General features: G+C 42.9%; 1 protein-coding gene across 2 annotated transcripts in view; it reads right to left on the reverse strand.

The window, feature by feature from the left end:
* KIT (KIT proto-oncogene, receptor tyrosine kinase) overlaps positions 1-12156 on the reverse strand; it is an 80020-nt gene that overhangs the window by 49208 nt on the left and 18656 nt on the right. The window lies entirely within an intron of this gene.

Raw genomic sequence — 12156 nt, forward strand, 5'->3', positions numbered from 1 at the left:
TATTTTTAATTGAGTGTTGTCAAGATTTAAACTCTCTTTGCCCAGTATTTATTACTGTTTTAGCTGCTTTGCAATAGGAACTGCAACTACATCTATTCTGTATGCATATGGCTTCAGTGTAAAGTTTACAATACATTTATTTTCTTTGATGAAATACTAATTTGTAACCTCTTATAGAAGTAAGTACTCAATATAATGCAGGTATTCCTACACCTCCTGTTGCTTGCAACGTTAGAGGAACTGTTTTCTTCCAGTAGAGCAAGCCCCCTCAAGTCACAAAAGTATCATCTCATTCACTGCACATACCCTGGTCTACCCTGATTGCAGCTTTAAAAAAGGTTCTGAGAAAGTACTGCTATGCAAACTATTATCCCCCAAATGTAAAATGTAAAACATTTTCCCACCCAAAAACCAACCAAGAGCATATTAAGGCCTGTCTGTCTAGAATGAAGCCAAATAGTTTTTTGCTGAGCTAGCATATCCCATGTTTCAGCCTAAAGAAATTCAAAATGAGTTTAGAAAATGGGAGTTTCTATGGGGAATGAAGACAAACTCTTACTAATGTTGACCTGTCTGAACCACACATATCATATTAAATTTATGCAAATTATGCTGAGGTCTTGTGACAGCAATCTATGCCTACCCTGACACCCTAAAGAATATGTATTTAGTCAGGTGAATGACCATCTGTTTATCTCATGATAACTGTCCATACATTAAAATATATTTTAAAAAATTCAGCCAGACTTGATGACCAATAGGCACATATACTGGTAGAAATATACTGCAGTTGGCGATACAATGTCCATTAGTTTTCTTTCAAAAACACACACAATTCTGATGTGGTGAATTTCCCTACCAATAGGGACAATACCACAAGTTCAATCAAAACACTCTATAATTAGTTTGGACCCGATTATATTCCAGCCTTAATTCATTTATCTCTCAGCTTTAGTGGCTCTTAAAGGTATACAAATGGATTAAGATCAAGTCAGATAAATGCTCCTGTTGCTGAGAAATCCAAAAACAATAGAAGAGTATAAGAGAAAGAATGAAGGTCAGAACTCCTTCAGATTTTAACTATTTTGTTTGCAGGCTGGATTTCTGGACTGAGATCTCTCTGTCATTGCTGATTAAAGGCATTTATCACTGCTCAACTAGAAAGATAAACATTTTCCATAATCCATATGAAGATCTTCAATCCATACATACAGAAATAGCAGAATAGGTATGAAGTATCTTAAAATATAATCATGTCCACTTCCAACAAAGAGGCAGACAACATCGCTGCACAGCCATACTCCATGTTCATGGCTCTGCCATACTTAATCTGCTTTGACTATTGCATATAATATTTCAAGTCAGGAGTTCAAAGTCTACTATGACAGGTTTCAGAGTAACAGCCATGTTAGTCTGTATTTGCAAAAAGAACAGGAGTACTTGTGGCACCTTAGAGACTAACCAATTTATTTGAGCATAAGCTTTCGTGAGCTACAGCTCACTTCATTGGATGCATACTGTGGAAAATACAGAAGATGTTCTTATACATACAAACCATGAAAAAAATGGGTATTTACCTCTACAAAAGGTTTTCTCTCCCCCCACCCCACTCTCCTGCTGGTAATAACTTATCTAAAGTGATCACTCTCCTTACAATGTGTATGATAATCAAGGTGGGCCATTTCCAGCACAAATCCAGGGTTTAACAAGAACGTCTGAGGAAGGGGGGGAGGGGAAACACGGGGAAATAGGTTACCTTGCATAATGACTTAGCCACTCCCAGTCTCTATTCAAGCCTAAGTTAATTGTATCTAATTTGCAAATGAATTCCAATTCAGTCTCTCGCTAGAGTCTGGTTTTGAAGTTTTACTGTTGTAATATCACAACTTTCGTGTCTGTAATCGCATGACCAGAGAGATTGAAGTGTTCTCCAACTGGTTTATGAATGTTATAATTCTTGACATCTGATTTGTGTCCATTTATTCTTTTACGTAGAGACTGTCCAGCTTGACCAATGTACACGGCAGAGGGGCATTGCTGGCACATGATGGCATATATCACATTGGTAGATGTACAGGTGAACGAGCCTCTGATAGTGTGGCTGATGTTATTAGGCCCTGTGATGGTGTCCCCTGAATAGATATGTGGGCACAGTTGGCAACGGGCTTTGTTGCAAGGATAGGTTCCTGGGTTAGTGGCTCTGTTGTGTGGTATGAGTATTCGCTTCAGGTTGGGGACTGTCCGTTGGCAAGGACTGGCCTGTCTCCCAAGATCTGTGAGAGTGTTGGGTCATCCTTCAGGATAGGTTGTAGATCCTTGATAATGCGTTGGAGGAGTTTTAGTTGGGGCTGAAGGTGACGGCTAGTGGCGTTCTGTTGTCTTCTTTGTTAGGCTTGTCCTGTAGTGGGTGACTTCTGGGAACTCTTCTGGCTCTGTCAATCTGTTTCTTCACTTCAGCAGGTGGGTATTATAGTTGTAAGAATGCTTGATAGAGATCTTGTACGTGTTTGTCTCTGTCTGAGGGGTTGGAGCAAATGTGGTTGTATCGCAGAGCTTGGCTGTAGACAATGGATCGTGTGGTGTGGTCAGGGTGAAAGCCGGAGGCATGTAGGTAGGAATAGCAGTCAGTAGGTTTCCGGTATAGGGTGTTGTTTATGTGACCATCATTTATTAGCACTGTAGTGTCCAAGAAGTGGATCTCTTGTGTGGACTGGACCAGGCTGAGGTTGATGGTGGGATGGAAATTGTTGAAATCATGGTGGAATTCCTCAAGGGCTTCTTTTCCATGGGTCCAGATGATGAAGATGTCATCAATATAGCGCAAGTAGAGTAGGGGCGTTAGGGGACGAGAGCTGAGGAAGCGTTGTTCTAAGTCAGCCATAAAAATGTTGGCATACTGTGGGGCCATGCGGGTACCCATAGCAGTGCCGCTGATTTGAAGGTATACATTGTCCCCAAATGTGAAATAGTTATGGGTGAGGACAAAGTCACAAAGTTCAGCCACCAGGTTAGCCGAGACATTATCGGGGATAGTGTTCTTGACGGCTTGTAGTCCATCTTTGTGTGGAATGTTGGTGTTGAGGGCTTCTACATCCATAGTCGCCAGGATGGTGTTATCAGGAAGATCACTGATGGATTGTAGTTTCCTCAGGAAGTCAGTGGTGTCTCGAAGGTAGCTGGGAGTGCTGGTAGCGTAGGGCCTGAGGAGGGAGTCTACATAGCCAGACAATCCTGCTGTCAGGGTGCCAATGCCGGAGATGATGGGGCGCCCAGGATTTCCAGGTTTATGGATCTTGGGTAGCAGATAGAATATCCCAGGTCAGGGTTCCAGGGATGTGTCTGTGTGGATTTGATCTAGTGCTTTTTCAGGGAGTTTCTTGAGCAAATGCTGTAGTTTCTTTTGGTAACTCTCTGTGGGATCAGAGGGTAATGGCTTGTAGAAAGTGGTGTTGGAGAGCTGCCAAGCAGCCTCTTGTTCATATTCCGACCTATTCAGAATGACAACAGCACCTCCTTTGTCAGCCTTTTTGATTATGATGTCAGAGTTGTTTCTGAGGCTGTGGATGGCATTGTGTTCTGCACGGCTGAGATTGTGGGGCAAGTGATGCTGCTTTTCCACAATTTCAGCCTGTGCACGTCGGCAGAAGCACTCTATGTAGAAGTCCAGTCTACTGTCTCGACCTTCAGGAGGAGTCCACCTAGAATCCTTCTGTTTGTAGTGTTGGTAGGGAGGTCTCTGTGGATTAGTGTGTTGTTCAGAGGTGTGTTGGAAATATTCCTTGAGTCGGAGACTTCGAAAATAGGATTCTAGGTCACCACAGAACTGTATCATGTTCATAGGGGTGGAGGGGCAGAAGGAGAGGCCCAGAGATAGGACAGCTGCTTCTGCTGTCTACTATGTTTACAGTAGGCTCCCATCTTGCGCCTCCGACAAGCTGCTGAACACTCTCAGCTTCCAGCAGGTACTGAGACACAGGACCTGTCCCAATGTTTACAGCAAAGCCTGTATGTCCAGTGTAGCAATACAAGTTTCATGTGCTGGGGTTGGGAGGGAAGGAAAGGAGCAGTGGTAACAAACATATCATAGCATTTAGAAAGCAAAATCCATGATTTATGAATGCTCCAGTAACAGACGATCTACATTTCAGGGCATTGATACTGAAAATGTAGGACAATTATTTCTAAGCAACATAGAATAACAGGCTTCTGCCCCAAAGTTTTTACAACCTAAATTAAACTTAACGTTCTGAGTGATGTCATCAAACTAAGGATCTGATCCAAAGCTCATTGAAATCAATGGCAAGGCATTGCATGTGCATCTGTTACGGAAGGGAGTTGGAGAATGAGGGTTATAAAAGTGAAAGAAAACAAGATATGCTTAGTATTACATATCTAAAAATCTCTGATCCTTAAAAAAAAGAAGACTAATTAATTTAAAGTAGTATGGTTTATAGGTAGTAAGTGGGATGAAGGCTGGGTGTGTATGTGTCTCTGGGAAGAGTGATTAAGTGATGGAAGCCTGAAGATTTTTTTTCAACAGTTTCCGATCCCCCTAATCCCAAACAGATTGTATACACCTTTTTAACATCAGGAACAGGACTATGCCTACAGTTGGTTTTGAACAGAGCTGGGGCACATGTAGGAGTAAACGACAGACACATGAAGTTAGTGTTCCATAGCTAAACAGTCACTTTCACCCATCCCGATTGCCTTAGTTTATCAAAGCTTGTTTAATTATTAGAATGCTGGGATCAACTGTGAGCAATACTGTTTATTGAAAAAAAGAACTGAAGTACCCTGGAAAAGACTTTGTAAGCCACAAATTTGCGGGGTGGGGTATTTGGTAATAGCAACTGCTGCAACAGAAGGGGAGCTGGAAAATAGGGCTGAAGGAATTAGAGAATGATACGGCTCTAGAGAATACTGATGGAGAGAGAGATAATAATCGCAAGTCAAAATGGAGGGATCCTACAAAGATCAGGAGATGTAAAAAACAAAAAAAGCTTTGCTTCTGGAGCAAGTAACAGTGGAAAAATCTTAAGTGTGGAATCTTGATGGATTCTGTTAGCTTCAAGCCATTTGAGCTGTAGTGCTTGTGTGACAGGGAAAGGCACTGACAGGTGGAAATTTACATCATGTTCGTAAGCACCTTCGTGTTGCCCCAAGTTGCCAACCACATCAAAGAGATTAGATTGCAGTTGAAGAATTAGACTAGGAGTCAGGAGATCTGGGTTCTACTCCTAGCTCTGACACGGGCTTCCTGTGTAACCTGGTCCCAATCACTTAACCTTTCTGTGCCTCAGTTTCCCCCTTGCCATACAATTATCAAATATTAACGGAATTGGGAGTTTATAGCAGGTCTGCAAAGCACAAAAGTGACCAGGGTACACTTTCAGAAGTGATTCTTAGAAAATCTGTTTCAGAAGATTCAGCCAAAAACACCATCAGGAATATAACTTAGTTGAGCTTTACAGTAGAACCAATATCGTGTGAAAGACATTAACTGAAATGTAATACACACTTCAATATACAGATTCCTATTATCCTAATTTTCTTACAATTATGTTATCTTTTAGTTCAAAAGACATGTTGCTGGCAAGACAAAGAAGCTGAGAGACTAAAGGAGTTTACAAGCGGACGGAGAAAAGGAGGTAGGGTGTTGGTTCTCCCACCCCCCACCCTCCTTTAACTTGCAAGTAGTCTACAAGGAAGAACCTACATTGGGAGGAAAATGGCACGTTGCCAACACCACTACTAACTCTTCCTCTGCCTGCTCCTGAGGGAGCCCCCACACCAGCCAGGCATACTGACCCTGGAGGCTTCCACCCAGGCCCTGGTCTTGACTTGCTGGGAATGAGGCCTGCACATGCCCGCCGACAAAAGCTAGGCAAGGACATCACCCCAGTGAGAGAGGTGTCTGTTGGTGGAGTCCCTCAGGAAGCAGGCAAGGGAGCTGCAAAAAGAGGTAGCTTGTCTAAATATCCCCTGGGAGCACAAGGATTTCATCACCAGGATGCAGAGGATGCTAGCTAACTACAGCGGCACAAAAGGAAGGAGAACCAGCTGCTCTATGAGGAGGAAACTGGCTTCTGACCACTTGGGGAGTAGACAGTGCTCCACCCTCCACCCAGGTTCCCCATCCATCATGGTCAAGCACCAGTATAATATACTGGAAACAGGTGGGGAGGGGCAGACCCCAATGTCTGAAGAGGAGGAGCCACCAGCCCCAAGACTGGGACACTAACAGCCACTGCACCAAAAAGAAGAGGCATAGAGTGCTGGTGGTCAGGGACTCCCTTCTGAGGGGAATGGAGGCATCCATTTACTGTCCTGACAAAGTCCTGGGAGGCGTGCTACCTGCCTGAAGCCCACATCCAAGCCATTACAAAAAGGTTCTCGAGGCTCATCTGTCCCTCTGACCACTACCCCATGCTGCTCACTCATCCCAGCGGGCACTAATGATACTGCCAGGTATGACCCTGAGTAGTTCAGCTGTGACTACAGGGCTCTGGGAGCAAGGGTGAAGGAGTTGGGGGTTCAGGTGGTGTTCCTGTCCATCCTCCCAGTTGAGGGTAAGGGCCCAGGCAGGGATACATTTATTCCAGAGATGAATGCCTGATTGTGCAGATGTGTTATTGGAAGGGCTTTCACTTCCTTGACCATGAGATGCTGTTTTCAGGAAGGAGGACTGGGAAGAGATCAGACGCGGGGTGCCATTTAGAGGGCGCATGGGGGGGGCTTCTGCCTCCCCTCCACCGCCCTCCGCCCTCCCCGAGTTTTGGCACATGTCCTAACTCTAGTGTGGAATGTGAGTTCTCCTGAGGAGAGGTGCTGCTCCCAGCTTGTGTCCCTGGGGCAGGGAGTCAGTGTTTTGTTTACAAACAGAGGTAGGGTGATTAAGATAAGAAAGGGCTGGAAATTAAAGTTAAATGAGCCTGTAAAACAGGAATCCCTCTGCGGGGGAGGGTAGATGTTGAAGGGAAAACACAGCGGACTCAGAAGAAATACAGCCAAGGTTACATTCAGAAAAGAGAGATGTGAAGGGGATAGGTGAAAAGACGGGGCCATAACCAAGGCAAGGGATAGCATGTGGCACCATCACTGCAGATCGGAGTGCCTCACAGTGTCTAACCTATTTCTTCACACAGCCCCTTGGTGAGGTAGAGCAGTGCTGTTATCCCCATTATACAGTTGGAGCACTGAGGCACAGAGAGAATAAGGGCCAGGTTTTCAAAGGTATTTAGGCACCTAGTGAGATTTTCAAAAATGCTTAGAAGGTTAGATGCTTTGTAAACCACACTAGATGCCTAGCTGCATCTTTGGGTCCCTAAAAACCTTTTGAAACAATGTCCCTAAGGCACTGGTCTGAGGTCATAGAGAAAGTTCGGGGGGAGGGTAGAACCCAGCTCTCTCAGGCTGGTCCAATGGATAGGGAACTAGCCCCATCTTGATATCTGATTTGTGTCCATTTATTCTTTTGCATAGAGACTGTCCAGTTTGGCCAAAGAATAAATGGACACAAATCACACGTTGAGAATTATAACATTCAAAAAACAGTTGGAGAACACCTCAACCACCCTGGACACTCAATAACAGACTTAAAAGTGGCAATTCTTCAACAAAAATACTTCAAAAACAGACTCCAACAAGAAACTGCAGAACTGGAATTAATTTGCAAACTGGACACCATCAAATTAGGCCTGAATAAAGACTGGAAGTGGATGAGTCACTACAAGAACTAAAAAATTTCCCCCTACTGTTACTCACACCTTCTTATCAACTCTTTGAAATGAGCCACTCTGATTATCACTACAAAACTGATTTTTCGTCCTGCTGATAATAGCCCACTTTATTTGAATTGTCTCAATCCTCCGCTTGATAAGGCAACTCCCATCTTCTCATGTACTGTTATATATCCTCCTACTGTATTTTCCACTCCATACATCTGATGAAGTGGGCTTTAGCCCACAAAAGTTTACGCCCAAATAAATTTGTTAGTCTCTAAGGTGCCACTAGTACTCCTTGTTGTTTTTGCTGATACAGACTAACACGGCTACCACTCTGAAACCTTATAATTATTGTTTTCCTTGGACCCCAGCTTCTGGGGTCAAGTGGATATCTGATGATTTCAGCCTTCATTCTTAAAGAAAAGGTAAGTTGCTAGCCCTTGTGGCTGTGGAGAAGCTTCACAATGTGACCCCAGTGCACCCTAAAGGCTTAAAAGGCAGAAGGCAAATAAAAAGAACATCACATCTATTATTTTTACATAATCTCATGATTTTTAAGTGAATCCCTTGATTTTTGCTGAGCCTGACTCGGGATTTTTGAACATTCGGGGTTGGCACTACTGTGAAAGTGACTTGAAAAAGTGTCAGTTTCACTTCTGTTTAAAGTCAATTTTTAGTCTATTATTTGTACCATGGTAACACTCCTAGAGCCCAAGGCAGGTGCAGCATAAACTCACAGGGCCTTGCCCTCGTAGGATGTTTCCAGTAATTAAATGATCTATTCCAAGCTTGGTGAACTGCAAAAATTAAGTACCCTAAATGACAGAAAGTAATCTAGATTTTTCTACAGTTGTTTCAAGTGTTGTATTCAAGAGTAAGAATATACATTAAAATTTTAAATCTACTTAGTGTCTTAAGTTACTTGATGCAAGATATCAGAACATGTTAGTATTAGAGCTCAATGGGTCTAATATTTATTTATTTCTCTTTCTTTATATAGAAATTAGATAAAGTGCTCCTGTCAGCTAATTTCTAAGTTATTATCTGAAAAAAAACCCTAGTTTTCAGGTGCCTAAGTAGTCCCCGGAATCAAAGTTAAAATCATCCCCTCCCCTCCCCGCCCAAATGTGAAATGGCACCCCTGAAGAGATGGAGTCCACTTACCTAAAAAGGGAAAGAGCATCTTCACACATGAACTCATTAAACTAGTGAGGAGGGTTTACTAGGTTCAAAGGGAGCAGGTGACAAAAGCCCACAGGTTAACATAAAAAAAAGCAAAGTTAACACAGGGTTAGATGTTTGGAGGGACAAGGAAAATTCAAATAGGGTCATATGAGTAAGAAGAGAGAAATCAGTAGGAGAATCTGCTCAACATCTTAGAGGTCTATACAGAAATGCAACAGGAAAAATTGGAAGTATTAGTACTTAAGCTAAGTTATCACTTAATTGGCATCACAGAGAGTTGGTGAGATAAATCTTATGACTGTAATATTGATATAGAGGGGTATAGGGTGTTCGGTAAGTACAAGCAGCGAAAAAAGGAAGGCAGTGTTGTGCTATACATCAAAAATATATACACTTGTTCATTAATGATCTGGAAGATGGTGTGAACTGCAGCCTCAGCAAGTTTGCAGATGACATTAAACTGGGAGGAGTGGTAGATACGCTGGAGGGTAGGGATAGGATACAGAGGGACCTAGACAAATTAGAGGATTGGTCCAAAAGAAATCTGATGAGGTTCAACAAAGACAAGTGCAGAGTCCTGCACTTAGGAAGGAAGAACCCCATGCACTGCTACAGACTAGGGACCGAATGGCTAGGCAACAGTTCTGCAGAAAAGGACCTAGGGGTTACAGTGGACGAGAAGCTGGATACGAGTCAACAGTGTGTCCTTGTTGCCAAGAAGGCCAATGGCATTTAGGGCTGTATAAGTAGGGGCATTGCCAGCAGATCAAGGGACGTGATCATTCCCCTCTAGTCAACATTGGTGAGGCCTCATCTGGAGTACTGTGTCCAGTTTTCCACACTATAAGAAGGATGTGGAAAAATTGGAAAGCGTCCAGCGGAGGGCAACAAATATGATTAGGGGACTGGAACACATGACTAATGAGGAGAGGCTGAGGGAACTGGGATTGTTTAATATGCAGAAGAGAAGAATGAGTGGGGATTTGATAGCTGCTTTCAACTACCTGAAAGGGGGTTCCAAAGAGGATGGCTCTAGACTGTTCTCAGTGGTAGCAGATGACAGAACAAGGAGTAATGGTCTCAAGTTGCAGTGGGGGAGGTTTAGCTTGGATATTAGGAAAAACTTTTTCACTAGGAGAGTGGTGAAGCACTGGAATGCGTTACCTAGGGAGATGATGGAATCTCCTTCCTTTGAGGTTTTCAAGGTCAGGCTTGACAAAGCCCTGGCTGGGATGATTTAGTTGGGGATTGGCCCTGCTTTGAGCAGGGGGTTGGACTAGATGACCTCCTGAGGTCCCTTCCAACCCTGATATTCTATGATTCTAAGGCAGGAGTTCTCAACCTTTTTCTTTCTGAGGCTCCCCAAAATGCTGTAAAAACTCCACAGCCCACCTGTGCCACAACAACTGTTTTCCCGCATATAAAAACCAGGGCTATCATTAAGGGGTAGCAAGCAGGGCAATTGCACCATGCCACAGGGGGCACCACAAAGCTAAGTTGCTCAAGCTTTGGCTTCAGCCCCGGGCGGTGGGGCTCGGGACCCTGGGTTGCAGTCCTGCGCAGCGGGGTTTTGGCTTTCTGCCCAGGCCCTAGCGAGTCTAATGCTGGCCATACTTCAGGGGACCCCCCTGGTTGAGAACCACTCTTCTAAGGTCTAGAAGGAGGTGAGAAGCAGACTAGTTAAAAGTTGCTGAGTAAAGATAAAAGAGAAAAAATAAGGGTATGTAGGGATCTATTATAGACAATCAAATCAGGAAGAGGAGCCAGATGATGCATTTCTAAAACAAACAATAGAAATATCCAAAACACAAGACCTGGTAGTAGTGGGAGACTTTAACTACTCAGACGTCTGTTGGAAAAATACTATGGCAAGACACAAAATGTCCAATAGGTTATTGGAGTGTGTTGGGAACAACTATTTGTTTCAGAAGATAGAGGAAGCAACCAGGGAAGCAGCCATTTTAGGGTATGTCTACACTGCAAAAAACACACGAACAAAAAAAAAAAAAAACCCTAGCAGCAAATCTCAGAGCCCAGGTCAACTGACTCAGGATCGTCCTATCAGGCTAAAAATAGCTGTGCAGACATTTGAGCTTGGTTCGGAGCCTGGGCTCTGAGACTCTCCCCCCTCACTGCTATTATAGTCCCATAGCATGATCCCCAGAAGCCCAAGTCAGTTGACCTGGACTCTGAAACTCATTGCTATGGGTCATCTTTTTTTTTTTTTTCTTTTTTTTTTTTTTGCAGGGCAGACATACCCCTAAATTTCATTCTGATAAAGAGGGAAAAATTGGTTGCAAATCTGAAGGTGGAAAGCCATTTGGGGGTAAATGATCATGAAATGGTAGATTTCATTGTTCTAAGGAAAGAAAGGAATGAGAATGGTAGCATATGGACAATGGACTTCCAAAAAGCAGACTTTAACAAACTCAGAGAACTGGTAGGTGAGCTTCTATGGGAAGAAAATCTAAGGGATAAAGGAGCTCAGGAGAGCTGGCAGTTTCTCAAAGAGATAATATTAAAGACTTGACTGCAAACTATCCCAATGCGAAGGAAAGAAAGAATAGTGAGAGGCCAATATGACTCCATCAGTAGCTCTTTAATTACCTGAAAAGAAAAAAAAGGAATCCTACAAAAAATGGAAACATGGACAAATTGCTAACGAGGAGTACAAAAGAATAGCAGAAGCACGTACTGACAAAATCAGAAAGGCTAAGGCACAAAATGAGTTACAACTAACAAGGAACATAAAATGCAAGAAGATGATCTTTAAATATTTTAGGAACAGGAGAAATATGAAGGAAAGTATAGGTCCTTTACTTAGTGGGGAAGGAGAGCTAATAACTGATGAAATCAAGAAGGCTGAGGTATTTAATGCCTATTTTGCTTTAGTCTTCACTCAAAAGGTGACCAAATACTCAACACAATTAATATTAACTAAGTATTCAAATTGGCAAAGCCTGATGAAATTCATCCTAAGGAACTAGCTGAAGGAATCTTGGAACTGTGAGCAATTATCTTTGCGAATTCATGGAGGACTACTGAGGTCCCAGATTATTGGAGAAAATTAGTACTTATCTTTAAAAAGGGGAAAAAAGATGACCCAGGGAATTACTGACCAGTTAGCCTAACTTCAATACCTGGAAAGATAGTGAAAAATATTATTAAACAATCAACTTGTAGACACCAAGAGGAAAAAAGATTTATAAGGAATAGCCAACATGGATTTGTCAAGAACAAATCA

This window comes from Lepidochelys kempii, chromosome 4 (genome assembly GCF_965140265.1).
Source record: "Lepidochelys kempii isolate rLepKem1 chromosome 4, rLepKem1.hap2, whole genome shotgun sequence".
Taxonomy (NCBI): Eukaryota; Metazoa; Chordata; order Testudines; family Cheloniidae; genus Lepidochelys; species Lepidochelys kempii.